The following is a 15,176-nucleotide window of genomic DNA, read 5'->3' as shown; positions in this document are numbered from 1 at the left end:
ATCTTTAATAACAAAATTAACTATTCAATCCTTTTTAAGTGCATATAAGCAGAAATAATTTATTTAGTATTATCAGTACTAATATGTAGTATCTTAACTTCTTAGAATTAGCTAGAAATATCAGATTTTAACCTCAGTTTTTTTTCATGCAGTGTCAATTTAATTCAATCTATTTATTGTCCTCAATGGGAAACTTGATTTACAGACAGGTTATTCAAAAGTTACACAATAAATCCAGTCAGTCACAACAACCATAATTTAAACTATTTAAAAACCATTTAAAATTTTTTAAAGTAAATCATAAAAAATTTAAATAATAGAAATACCTCAATGGGATAATAAAAACACTATGAGAGATAGTTAAAACAAAAGACATAAAAAGGAGTAAAGTTATCTGAGCCTATTTAAAAATGTTATGGCACAAGGATTTTTAAATCTGTAAATCCTCAGTCTTGGGCAAGGCTGGATTATCCAATGGGCATTATGGGCACAGGATCAGGGGTCCACACCCACTTGGGGCCCATGTAGGGCAAACATCAGCATTTTGGACATGAAACAAAATCTACATAAAAGCCAGATAGTTACACCACAGTTTCTAGTGCATTGCTACTGGTCCCACTGGCTGAGAGATGTTAGAAATGTTGTTTCACAACGTATCATTCCCACTTTTCACAGTGTTGTTGTGGGGAAGGGGCCCCTGGAACACTCTGGGCCCAGGGGCCTGTGCACTTTTAATTCGGCCCTGGTCTCGGGTTCGTACAAGTGTGAGGTTCAGTGTTTTGTAACTTATTGCGGAAATGTGTGTTCAAATACGTTATGATTAATAAGTATTGTGATTATGGCAGATCAGATTCTTTAATGACTCCGTCTCTTCAACCTAGACTCTATCTATCTATCTATCTATCTATCTATCTACAGATGTAAGCTAAAAACTAGAAACACATATATTTAACATCAAATGTAAGTTTTTTTTTATGTTTGGTTTAGTGAGATTATAAATAATCTTCCTGGTTTGTCCTGATAAAAGTGGAATAAATGATTTAAATGCCCCATTCAGGGCTCCATAGAAACCTAAATTTGCAACTTTGCACCGATTTTTCTCAATACAGATGACATCAAGCATCCAGTTGGGGTGAATTTTTTCTACCCATCCCTCAAGTCTCCAACACCTCTCATTTCAGCCATGGAGTTTTTCTTCCTAAGGAGAATCATAACGGTAATGTTAACATTCCTCCTGAGAGAAATAGAAGTATCATTTGGGTTGTTAAAATAAATACTCCCAGAGATATTCTGTTGGCCCGTCGAACATGTGGCGCAGGGTTTACATAGTCTTCTTGTATACAGCCAGCACCCATCAGCACCTCCAGCCCTGCCAGCGGTGCAACAACCGCTGTTAGCCCCATCTCCGCTGCTGCTGGTATTGCGATCTTGTTTCAGGCAACATACACACTTGAGTTATTAAGGATCGAGGAAAAGTACAAGATAAAATCACTGACTGGTCACCCACACAAGAGACAATGTGGGAGACAAGCTGAGGCAAGCCAAACAGATGAGACAAAATAAAGAGATTAAAGATTCATGCGTCTACTTCCCACGCCTCCTGGAGGTATGGGTGCTCATTTTTAACGGTGCAGAGGCAAAATCTGCAGCTTTTCCACCCCATCGACCCTCACCTAACGCCCTCTCTGCATTCTGCATGTGCCCTGTGGCTTTTAAAATTCCATTTCAGTGCAGTGCACACAACAAACTACACATGACAGCTTTATTACATGTCCAAAGGCCCATAAACAACGCTCTAAGTGTTATTTTATCACCATAACCCCACATCTCTGCAGGTAAACGCAACACAATTTTATCTCGGAATCCTGTATGCATATGGTCTCCGAGGAAAGTGATAAGAATGTGATATTTTTTGCCTTCTAATAAAAGGAAATTACAAGATGAGCTAATACCATTAGACCAGCTTTCACGCATTGAGTTCTCACAGCATTGTTCTCAGACACAGCAGGTAGCTGTTTTCAACCAGCTTTAAACCAGTAAAAGGCTGAAAGAGTCGGCGAACAGATGGCCAACAGAAAGGCGCGTTAAACGAGTCAGATATGCCCCTCGGGAATTGGTGAAGACCAAATAAAGATGTCAATAGCCATTTTCACACGTGCACTGCAGACCTGAGTGCTCATGGATGTTTTTCAGAAACTGTACGTGAGACCATGGCTGTCCACAGCTTTCAGCAGACGCAGTAGTAATCCTCAGACATCGTTCGCTTTTAGCTGTCCTGCATGCTGCCATTTCTTCTATTCCACTTAAATAAAAAATATGCAAAATTGTTAGAAGAAATCTTTGGGGAGCTTCATGCACCTTTCACAACATCCTGCCTTCTGCAAGCTTCATCTCAGGTGATTCTGCTCGTTAGAGCACATATGAATTTTCCAGTAAAACGCATAGTTGAATGGGACAATGCAGAATGTATCTTAACCCTTTCAGATCTTGGTCTGACATTTAGTATAGATGTAAATTTGCAGTGACTTTGATGAATTTCTTTAAATAAAAAAAAACTGTGGAAATAAACCCGCCTGAGCATCTCTACCAGTTGGTTTGGGTATGTAAAACCCAAACAAAGTGTTTGTTAAAACACTACCATTCCAAATTTCAACCATTTCACTGTTATTACATCATTATTAACTTCTTCTTTTTAACATTTTAATCATTAAAAAAACATTTATTCTGTTCATTCAGCTAACATGAATATGTAAAAGCTCTTTTAGTGACTATTAATGAAGATTTAATTGTAGGTTTATTTATTTTTCTGATTGTTTTATTGTTTTTAAAGCAGCTAGGTATTATAAAACATTTCCATATATACCAGTATCATATTTTTGTTCAGCTTACTGCATTAATACAGTGATTTTAAAACCCTAATAATCACTCCAAGCACTTTACATACCCATGTTCACTAAATCGAACATCTTTGTATGTGTCTTGGATTAAATAAAAATGAAAAAAATAAACAGGAGCAGAGATTTAAAACATATATTTGTATCTAAACTGGGAAATTTGTTGACATAATGATTAAACAGTGAATTAATGTTCATCAGTTGATGAACAATTAAGGATCAAGTAATCACATGGATCAACTTTGAGATCATTAGTTCATGATGCGCAACAGGACTTCATGAGAAAGTCTTTAATTAATACATTAGTTTATCATGAGTTACGCATTACTTAACTATATGACCTGTACCATTATTACCGTTTATTCTTGTCCTAAACAAACGGATAAACACAGAGAAACATTTTCTCTAGTCTTACTGTTAGTGTGAAAGTTAAAGGGTTAATTATGATGAATGATCTAAATGATCATCTAATTACTCATTACCAGTGCAATGCATATTCTACTCCATACTGTTTGTATAAAGAATCACATCCATATAGTCGTTTTTAAGCAAATATAACGCAGTTAATACAAGAAAACCTCATTTTTCTTTGTAAGAATCACTGCCCTGAAGTGTGCTGAAATCATACATTCCAGTTTCTCAGAGAAAACTGAGCAGAGCTTTACAGTAAACTGTCCTGCAGACTGCGGTGGACTGACCACCTTCTTAAAAAAAATAACTTTTGTTCTTTTCTTACAAACTACAGGAGCCAAACTCTACAAAAAATGGGTGATTTTATTTGCTCCTGTCATCTTCCATCTATCCATTATCAGTTTTTAACCTACAGTCATGAAAAGAAGAGTTATGCTTTCATCTGATTCTTACCAGGTCTGAAAGTGGAGTAAGTCAGGGGTGCTCAAATACGGATATGAAGATCTAATGTCCTACAGCTTTTAGGTGCATCCCTTCTCCAACACACCTGAATCAAATGAATGTCTGGTTACCATGACTCTGCAGCGCTGAATGACACGCAGTGGAGGGAGCAGAGCAATTTGATTCAGGTGTGTTGTGTGTAAAAGTTGCAGGACAGTAGAGCTCGAGGATTGGACTTGGGCGCACTTCAAATGAACACCATGCATTACACCAGGACTGTCAAAGATATATATGTATATATATGTATAATATATATATATATATATATATATATATATATATATATATATATATATATATATATATATATATATATATATATATATCCATCCATCCATCCATCCATTTTCTTAACCACTTAGTCCATTATTTCAGTGTTGCAGGAAGCAGGAGCCTACCCCAGCATTCATTGGCCGAGAGGCAGGTCGTCAGTCCATCATGTCACCATCTAACACACCCGATTCAAATTAAATAGCGTGTTGTCATGTTCTGCCCAATCACGGTGACCCATCAATCTGATGCAGGTATGCTGCAGCTGGAAACTTGTATCGAGGGAAGAAGTCAGTTGCTCCTGGTTAAATTGTTTATTCAGTGTGATGAACTCATCTATAAAAGCATCGTGCTGGCAGTTTGCTGCTCTGTTCTAATAATTTAGGAAGCATGCAGAAATAAAGTCAACCTGGACAGGGTTGTCTGTCCAGGACTCAGCAAAGACTGAACAAATATGGCTTATTTGGAAGAGTTGCAGGAGAAAGCCTCTTCTCTCTAAAAGACTTTATTTGCAAAGTTGCATGTGAACAAAGTAAAAGACTTCTAGAACAACGTCCTTTTGGACAGACAAGACCAAAGAGGACAAGTTTGGTCAGAATGCACAAAACCAAATACAGCATATCAGCTCAAGAATCTCATATCGCCTGTCAGCACGGTGTTGGAAGGATGGTGATCTGGTTTGCTTTGCAGCTACAGGACCTGGACACATGATAGTCATTGAGTGGACCATGAACTTCCCTGGACACCTAGATATTCTGCAGTTAGATGAGAGGCAATCTGGCCGACAGCTAAAGCTTGGCTGAAGCAGTTTCATGCAACAGTACAATACTCATAAAAACACCAGAATGACTGAAAAAGAAAAGAATCAAGGTGTTGACATGGTCCAGTTAAAGTCCAGACCCCAACCTGACTGAAGGTGCAATCTCATCTGGACATCACATCCACTAGACTCAGTCCAATTGGGGACTTTGGTCAAACCAGCCAAACCATTACAATAATATTTCCCCATTCCCACCAGAGGTGGCGCTGCACTAGTATTTAGCAGAAAAGAGAACAAGACCCACGTGAAGAAGAAAACTTCCTCCACCTGCGAGTTAAACATGGAGACAAAAATATGGCTGTTTTGGGATTTCATTGTGTCTTATTCAAGTATCCTGCAGAAATCCACTGCAACAATGGACGCAGTATGAACACCAGACGAGGGAGAGGACCCTTAACGCCATCGCTATGGATTTACCCACAATGCAATGCTAAGCTAAATGCAGGAAGGGACTTTTTTGTTTGTTTTTTCCTGTATTTGGTCCACTTGAAACAGACCGAGACCTGCGTTTGTAGGTGAACAGAGTCCGCTTCTTTGATCTGAATCAGAATTTGTTTGATGCGTTCACATTTTCCCAAACGAAACAACTTTCTGAGCAAACGGACTCGGATCCGGATCAAAAAGGTCGATGTGGATGTGCCCTTTAAGTTTCTTCAGCTTGTTCGCTCATCAGAACCAGTTTGGTGTCGGCACATTAAAGAAAATTTGGCAAAGAATTAATTTGGAACTGGATCTGCAGGTTCTTTTTCAGAGATAAACCTCACTTCTTTCAACTTCTTTAGCTGCATCTACAAAACAGCAGAAAACAGGATTTCTGCAGCATCAAGAAGCTGGCAAACAGCTGGAAGCTGCATATCTCCCAATCCGTCCGCTTCTCTGATCCGAATCAGAATTTGTTTGTTCACATTTCCCCAAACGAAGCGACTTTCCGAGCAAATGGACTCGGATCCGAACCAAAAGGCCGACGTGAATGTGTCCTGAAATGCTGTGGCGAGACCTCCATTGCTGCAAGCTTTAATAAACTGTAGCATTGTTGGAAAGACCAAAGTTCCTTACCGGATACAATGATGTTTATCCTGATTATGCCCCTTTGAAATAAATAATGCTTTACTTTCCGTACCGTGAGGCTTTGGTCATCCTTGTGTCACCCACTACCACAGTCATGTGCTGTGGAACAGAAGACTGATTCCACCTTTTTCCACCAAAGACAAAAGAAGCTCTTTGAAGTGAATGGATTTGTGTGTGTTGTGGAGGCAACTTCAGTCTGCAAATTTCCACCCAAATCAGCACATGTAAAGAATTTGGGAATTTTGGGGCCCCCGCTACAGTCTCCAGCTTTCTCTCCATGTTACTCCTGTTTTGCATGGACGAGCAGAAAGCATGTATGAAGCGTCCTGTAAACTCTGTAAAGGGGTTCTGTAAAGTGAAAACGTGTTCAGTCAATTGAGATCAAACGGGACAATGTAACTCTGGTTATGGTCACACCAGGAAAACATCCTCGGCATTTCCTCATAAATCACAGCTCCCCTTCAGAACATGTGTTTTCGTTAAACAGACAACAGGTCCTGGCCTTACCATGAAGGAAAGCAAACAAAGATAATGACAGCAGCGGTCTGCTTAGTAAATACCAGGACAAGCCAACTCAACTTTCCTTTACCTCTGATGAGTTTTGGTCCCCAGCCAGCTGTGTCCTCTCTGATTAACAATCTGTGGAGCTGGCTAGACGTTCCCGCCTTTTTACATTCAGCAGGGATGACTTCCCATTGATTGTCGTCTGGTTCTTGCGCCGCCAGATGAGGCCGCCCTGCTCCAGCGGCACTAAAGCAGGGACATCCCTCACTAGAAGGTGACTACACGTCTTAATTACTGTCTCATTTGGCTGCTCAGGCTTAAGCTCTGAAAGCTGGTGATATCAATATGTAGCTATGAATGGCAGCCGCTTCAGATAATGGGAGCTTTTAGGATAATAAACGGAGAATGTGTCTGAGTGGGAGTTCATTACTGTGGGTGAGAGCTCATCTGTGGGTGTCTGGGTTGGCTGAAGCTGAAGTAAACAAGGTCATGAGGTTTTGGAGCGGCATGAGGGGGCAGAGTGGCCTCCTCTTCGTCAGTTCACCCTCACCTGTCCTGCTCAGATTTATGGAGCCCCGATGGTTTACAGAAAGCAGCTGGATCCTCTCAAACTCTCCACCTCGCTTCATGTCCAAGTATAATGACCAAGCAAACCTTTACGCGCCGCGTCTTTCCTGGATCTGCCGTTTGGGCACAGCACATCATCTCCTCAAACAACACTTGTCTTTCAAATGAAATTACAGAAACAAATCTTCATCGAGGTCTACTTTAAAGTGCAACCAGTCCCTCCTTCATTCCTTTTACATCACCTCCTCCTCATTTACCCGAGAGCCCCATTGGCTCAGATCACTCCGTTGCACTGCGGCGGTTTGAACTACAGTGATTATGTTTGGGAGGGAGGAGTGTTGGATCCGAACTCGTTGTGTCACCTTGGGTTGTTGGCAGCAGAACTCCACAAAATACAACAAGTCATTCATTCTGAATTACCCATGAAACTTCACCTACATTAAAGTAAACAACTTCAGTTGATGACTGTTGTAGAAACGCTGCTGCACGGCCAGGCTCCATCCAGTAAATTGCCACCAAGAGAGACACATTTTCCATTTTAAGGTAGAGACGAATGGACGTTTTTTTTTTGTTTTTTTTAAATAAAGCCACTTTATTTGTAAAAAAAAAAAAAAAAAACCTCTGAGAACATTCAGAGAACAGTGGCTTGAGTGTTGTTGCATAAAAAATGCAGGGTTATACAGCTCTAGCCGCAATGCAGAGAATTTCCAGAACTGCAGGATAGGCATGCTGAATTAGTTATCGCAACCTGGGACAAGTGTGAAGCAGGTCCAAAACAAGTAGTTTGAAATGGCAGCTTAATCTTTAGAGAGGATGGATGGTGTTGTGCATGTCTGAGGGGATTTTTAAGTAGATTCGTCTTTCTCAATTGGCTGAGAAGAGACTCCATTAAAAAGGCAAGTTAGAGATGAACTGTAGTTGCAGTTTAGCGTGATCACGATAGAGGATTTGAAACAATAAATCTGACATGACGACTGCCAACTTCGCAATTAAATTACTTTTAAACGGGCGTGTTAGAAAAAATTCACTCCCCCCCACAGTTGTCATGAAGGTAAACCTGACCTATTAAACCCAAAATGGATTTTTGAACCAGGCTGTAAACATGTTTATTTCTGCTGTGAAGTTGGTCTTTTTAAAGTGGAACTATTCTGTGCATTTCAGGCTAATTTATTTTTATTTCTGAGACCAGAAGGGCTGGGATTGATGGAGTTATTGTCACAAATGGCTTTATTTACTTCAGACCGACCCTCTCCGTAGGCTGTCAGATCAGCCTGCGGGCAAAACGAGTGGATTGAGACTCTTCCGCATTAAGCCCCGCCTCCCGCCACTGCACTACATCGGGAGCGCGCACCGCACCTGCTTTCACCGTCATTGTAACGTCTCATAAACAGAAGCATTAGGTTAATATGAACTCAATAAAAAAACTAAAGTACAATGTCAACACATAGCATACAGCCCTACATGTTGGAACCTGAATCAGAGCCTGAAAACGAAGTGGAAAACAGCAACCCACAGCAACGAATGCAGCAGGATGTCTCTCTTTGGTAAACTCACCAGCCATCGTTGGAAATAACTTTATCCCACGTTTTCCACCCGCCTGATGTATTTGTACATGCCCTTGTTAACCAGTAGAAGGTAACCAATCACCCAACCTTATCCCCCGGGACGTCACAAGGATTTCCAAGTAGAAAAAACTCTCTAAAACGACGCGTTTTTCGTCGCCATGGAAACCAAACAGAGAGCGTGCTGGAACTCAAACTCAAACTAGGTGATAAAAAACAGTGCCGTTCACATGTCTGATGAGGATTCAACACTGTAACACTGTAGAAAGCTCAGAAAACTCCAAATACCAGAATAGGACCCCTTTAACATGGGAGTCTATGGGGATTCGCTCTGTTTTGCAGCCTACTTTTAACTCCACCTTCTGCTCTGTAACTTTTCTTTCTTTCTTTCATGCTGTGTGCATTAAAAACAGCAGTGTGTTGATATCCAGTTGCCAGCATGTGACGCAGCATGGTATTGTGAGATGCTGCTGTAAATTGATGGGAAAAAAGTCATGAAATGTTTCTCAACCACAGGATTCTTATGGACAGTAACGGTTCCTTGAATGTGCATCATACATATAAATGAGTCATCAAAATGAGCCAGAAGTCAGAAAATTATGTAATTATGTAAATGAAAGATCAAATCTTAAGGTCAAAGTTTGATTTTGTTGTCTTGGACACCACCATTTGTCCTTCTTAGCACTTTAATTGTTCAGTTCTTTTCCTCACTATCAGTTTAATCAGATTTGGGAAAAAATCTGCAGGTTTAGGGTTAGGAAAATACACTCTATATATAGAAATACATAATTTCACAACCCTAAATCTAAAAGACTAAATAAAAGAAGACTTGCTTCCATTCCCCTTGAGCTGACAGTAGCTGAATGCATCACCTTTCTAAACGGATATACACAGCATGATATAAAATCAGCTAAGTCGCATGCTATGTTATTAATGCTAATTATATGCCAAGTACTGTTTGTATCCCTCTAATTGCAGAGCTGTTCACAATGCCTTAAAATTAGTGGAAATTCAAAGCTGCACAGACCTGAAATGCGAATCTGTAGTTGCTTTTACTGGACAATCATTTTGCAAATATCCAGTTGCTCCAGCTTTTTCCTTTTACCCTGTTTGGCCTCCCAGTTCAGTGCTGTGGAGCCTGTCCTCTGGCTCAACTTTACCTGAAACAAATCATAACTTCAATAATTTGGCATAAAAAGCCCCCAAAAAATCCGAAGCAATCTCCTCTTTAAGCAACCAATGTGGAGTTCCTGGTACTCAAAAACTAATTAGAGCCCAAGCTGGAGGCCTGGAGGCAGACAAAATCATTACATGGCAAGTATTTTATGTAACTTCAGACCAGTCTGTAGGTCTGAATTTACTGCTTATTAAAACTCATATCATCTTTCATGGAGCAAAACAAATGGAGCAAATTCCACTTATGTTTTGCAGGTAGAACTTTTGCAGCATGGCTGAGGGGCAAATCATTTATGAAGGGCTCAGTGTATGCAAAAAGATCCCGGCTGGGTTAAGAATAAGTGGAGAGCAGAACTCCATCAGGACAAAATAACCCCTACTTACATACCACCATCCATCCGGCCTGAAGTTTTTGGATTTGGGAGTTATGAGATGTTGATTCCAAGCTTAAGTTCTGAAGATATTGAGATGTCTCTGTTAGACGTTACGGTGGGAAAGATGCCTCCCACTCTCACCCACGGTACGGCGGCAGGTCTGTTGTACACCTGTACTGCTGCGCTTCCTTTAGGGAAAGATATGATTCACTTTTCTATCATCAATAATATATTAGGACATTTTTTATACTTACTGATTATGTGAGCAATTTATTTCTTATGATTTTGGTCCTTCAGTGTCAGGATACACTTGTAAAGTGAGTCCTGTTTTTTAGTTTCCTGGTGCAAACTAAGTGACTGCCACATGAGGAGGATTTGAGGGAGCTTTGGTCTGAAGCAGGAGTGCCCAAGTCCGGTCCTCGAGATCTACCATCCTGCTGTTTTTAGGTGCAACCCTTCTCCAACACAGCTGAATCAAATAAGTGGCTCGTTAGCAGGCCTCTGCAGAACTGGATGACATGCAGAAGAGGAATTCAGCTATTTGACTCAGCTGTGCTGGACTGGGGTTGCATCTAAAGGTTGCAGGATGGTAGATCCCGAGGACTGGACTTGGGCACCCCTGATCTAAAGTCAAACAATTCCTGACCATGAACACCGAAAAGTGCTGGTCCTGCTTATAGCTAGCACAGTTTTACCTTTGTTTGCTTTGAGACAGTAAAGAAACCAAACAACTGAACACAATGTCATGAAGCAATCACAAGACTGCCATATTTATAGCAAGTTTACACAAGTGTCCAACTTCACAACTCTGCTTCAGACTCGTTTTGATGGTGAACTCACCATTATGCATATTCCATGGCTGGTTTGGCAAAGAAACCCAACACCATATTATTAAACGAAGGCAGGAAACGAAAGAGAGAAAGTGACAAGAGGCAACATTGGACTAATTTTTATTGGCTGAGGAGAATGAGACATAAGAAATCTACCAAGGTTTGGTAGTGTGGCTATAAAACATGTTGGAGGACTGAAGCAAAACAAGCAACAGCTGAGTCCAGGAATTGAGGTTAGGCTCTTACCAAACAATTTATAACTTAAAACGGCTTTGTGAAATGTCCTTTTGAGACTCAGTCACCACTTCCTTCCATCTTCTCTTGTAGTTTCTATTAAACATTTTTAAAAACTGCTCGGTTGAGATCAGAACGACAGTAAAACATTAAAAGTGTTTTTACATAAATACACATTTATTCTCTGTCATGTTACTATTTACAAAATAAACTGATTGAAAGGCTCACAGAAGTTATCTAAACCAAAAGGTATGGATCTATTCTATTCTATTCTAGTAATTTAACAGAGACTTTTATCCAAAGCGACACACATACTATCCCTTGCCTCTGAAACCAACCTGGTCAAAACATGTTAATATAATGAGTGTGTTTTTATGTCTCATTGTCCTCAGTAACATAATGTGCTGCCTTTAGTTTTTATTCTAGTCAGTAACAAACTTGCAAACATATAAAATATTCTATTAAAGCAGTCTAAAAAATTCTCGTTCTGACTTGTTTTGATGGACAGATATTCATTGTGTTGAATGCACATTTCTGGAGGTGTTGTTGGCCTGCAGCATCCCGCTTTACAACCCTTTCCCCAGTCTGCGGCATCAAGCGATATCTGTACCAGTACTGCACCAGTAGCTGAATTTCAACACAATGACCATATTAAATATGCACCGTGACCGATTCCGCAAAGAACCATAAGAGCTTTTTATTGGAGGAAGAAAGGAAAGAGTAACAAAGCAAGAAATAAGACCCAATATGGGATTGACTTTTACTGGCTGGAGGGAGCTCAGAATAGAGACAGGATGCAAGATGGATCCTGAATTAGCCAGAATTAGGGCCTTAAAGCTGAGTAGTGACACTTTAACAAGATTAGCACCAGTATAATCTGGGTTATGTCTGTGACGGTGAACCAAACCAAGCTGCAAGCCAAAACGCTGGTTATCATGTCTACATTTTACATCAGCACCGCTGGATCAACCAAACATCTTCACGCTGGAGGGTGTACTCATAAAAGTTTATTCACATTTTTTTGTTTTTATGTGGACAAAATCTGCAACGTAATAGAAAATCTGCAACAGTAATGTGTGGACAGGGCTTGAAAGCACATGTTGCCATGGTGGTAAAACCTAAGACAGGAAACAAACACAATAAGCTTTGTCAAACAGAAAATCCAGAACTACTGTAAGTCTAAACCTCCCAATGAAATTAAACTCTTGGTGGACTTTCTTTTTCATACCTGTTTCTAAATCTAAACCAAATCTGACTGGAGACTGAAAATCTGATCCAGCCCACCGGTTTGGAACATACTGGGACTGTTTAACAGGTGTCTGTAGCCAGAGCCTCGTTTTCACTCTGAGCATCATCGAACGCAGATGAATCAACAACTTTGAGATCTTCTCTTCTACACAGCCGAAGTGAAGCTGCAGAAATATTATTTTAAAATCTGTTCTGAGAAGCAACACCATGGAGGCTCCCGACTGCACAAGCCATATGTTGTGCAAAACAGAATTTCTCCATCCTTGTCACAATGTTTTGTTCTTCCCAGTGGGGTGCATGTATAAATATCCCCCACCCACCTAACTTATGGCTTTAGTTCTCTCAGACAGAGACCAGCGCAGAACACAAGAGGCAGCATGGCGTTATCCTGCTGATGTGGAGGTTACTGGGATGCTGTTGGGCCGAGCCCAAGAGCCTGTTCTACAGAAGAGATCCTCTGGTTTATGTGGTGTGGATGGAAGGGACCCCCGCTGTGAGAACAGGTGCATGAAAGAGGAGAAGAGGAGGAGGAATCAGGTAGAGCCCTTGTAACCACCTCTATGCCTCCCCTTCGTCTTCTCTTCGAACTACATCATGGAGCTTGCTTCTGATTTGCTGGATTGCTGCGCCGTGCCCAGAGTTTACGTCATGATTTTCTGCTCACCTCCCCACCTGCCCTCATCTCCAGCCTCACCCCCTCCATTGTTTCACCAGCTTTTAATAAACTAAAGGGCAGATTCCTGACTGCAGCGCAGGGAGGGGGGATACAGACCTGTCCTCCGGCTGCGCACACACACACACACACACACACACTGAATATGCACAAATACACACAGTTTGACATGCAGAGTGCCAAGCTCTTCCACTGTCTACTGACGCCAGCAGCCAAACACACACACACACACACACACACACACAAACTTCCTCTCTCTCTCACACACACACACACACTCAGCCCCTCTTACCCTCTCCACGCGCCAACCTCCTAAAAGCTAAGCCCCCTCACTAAATATAACCCCCCCCCAGTAAAGATAAGACAAACAGTGTGGATTTGAGAGCGGTGTGCAGCCAATGACAGGTGGTCATGTGAGCCCGAGCTGAGCTTGTGTCAGCTTTAAGCTTCTCACAAACGTCACACACACAATTTGCATGAATATTCTGAGTGTTTGTTTCTCCTTTTGGTGATATCTGAGCTGCTTTGATCCTTCTAATTTCCAGGGTCAACACACACACTTCACATCTAAAAGTCCAACTCCTCATCAGACATAAAGAGGGAGGGAAATAATGCTGGGAATGTCAGAGCTGCAGGCTAAAAGCAGCGCGTGAAACTAGATCAATCCTCCGTTCAGCTCTGAGCCTGAGGCAAAAAGAGCAAGCGAAGGAGTCGCAGACGTGTTGGTTTTATCGCGCTGGACCAGCTTTCTTAAGGCAGCAGATATCTGTCACATACTTGTCTGGCAGGGTGGCGGTAAGGATCCTCTCGAAGGCCTGCGGTTTGTGCAGAGTGTACATTTGTCAGAAGCACATTCCTGCAGCGGTGAGACGCTGTGAACTGCCTATCGGAGCTTCAACACTCTCCATATAAATACACTCACAATGGGCCTCGGTGTGTGTGTGTGTGTGTTTGCATGCATGTGAGAGAATATGAAACATGAGATATCAGACAGCGTTGCTGTCTATCTGCACCTGGCTGCGACGTTTCAAACGCACCTCCAGCTCGTCTTGGTCTCGTTTTTCCCCTCCAAATGGAGGATGGTTTGGAGTTCCAGGACCTGAAAACTTTTCTGGTCGAGGGATGTCTTCAGGGATGTCTGCATCACCCGGCCTTTCTTTCCACCTCTCTCACACATCTCTGTTTCATTCTGTTTCTCCCATTTATTGTGTCCTCCTGTGACTCTGCCTGCCTTCTTCGCCTCACATGTTTATTCTTCTTACTTGAGCTGTTTCGCTCACCTCTCTTACTATCAGATGATCTTTTATAATCACTTCATTTCTCATCTGAACACCTTCTCTTTTTCACACACACACACACACACACACACACACACACACACACACACACACACACACACACACACACACACACACACACACACACACACCTCTCCCTCAGAGTCAAATGAAAGTAGTAGCCCGTCTCCTCCTCCTCCTTCTCTTCCTACCTACCACAGAGTCTATTATATCTGTCATCATCTCCCTGGACCATAAGTCAGCAGCCTCGGGGTCCAGTACAACAGTCCAAGTCAATCATACACTCAAGGACATAACAAACCTGTAAAAGGCATATTGTTAGGTTTCCAAATACAAGCGAGCACACACTACCCTTCCAGTCTTGCTGTCAGTGCCTGATTAACAAATCCAGCAGCGCCAACACAAACATGTTTCCTCATATTACAAGCCGCTTGCCATGTCTGAACTCAGCTGGAGCTAAAAACAAGGGATTTCTTTCTCTTTTTAAAAGGATTGCACACCTGAAGGTTGACTGAAAGTGAGCAGAAGTGTCTCCTAAACTCTGCCGGAGAGCGTGTGTGATGCATCAGCAGCTTATACAGAAAAGCAAACCCAGAAATAATGAAGGTGTGTGGGTGTGCTGATCCAGGTGAGCGACACCCGGGATGGTGGTCTTACCTTCAGCGGCCGGCAGCGGAGGAGCTGAGATCCTGCATGCAACACTGGATTTGTTCTACTATTGTTTCCCAGCCAGCTCCTCTTGTTTC

The 15,176-nt window shown here is 41.6% G+C and overlaps 1 protein-coding gene across 1 annotated transcript in view; it reads right to left on the bottom strand.

The window, feature by feature from the left end:
• Positions 1–15,176, bottom strand: part of ndp (norrin cystine knot growth factor NDP) — a 32,306-nt gene extending 17,130 nt beyond the window's left edge. The window contains exon 1 of the mRNA XM_079253723.1: positions 15,088–15,176. The gene's annotated coding sequence lies outside the window, so the exon portion shown is untranslated. The remainder of the gene's footprint in view (positions 1–15,087) is intronic.

This window comes from Telmatherina bonti, assembly GCF_933228915.1.
Source record: "Telmatherina bonti genome assembly, chromosome: 15".
Lineage (NCBI taxonomy): Eukaryota > Metazoa > Chordata > Actinopteri > Atheriniformes > Telmatherinidae > Telmatherina > Telmatherina bonti.
Note: the sequence above shows the minus strand (reverse complement) of the source record. Positions and strands in the feature narration are given on the sequence as shown.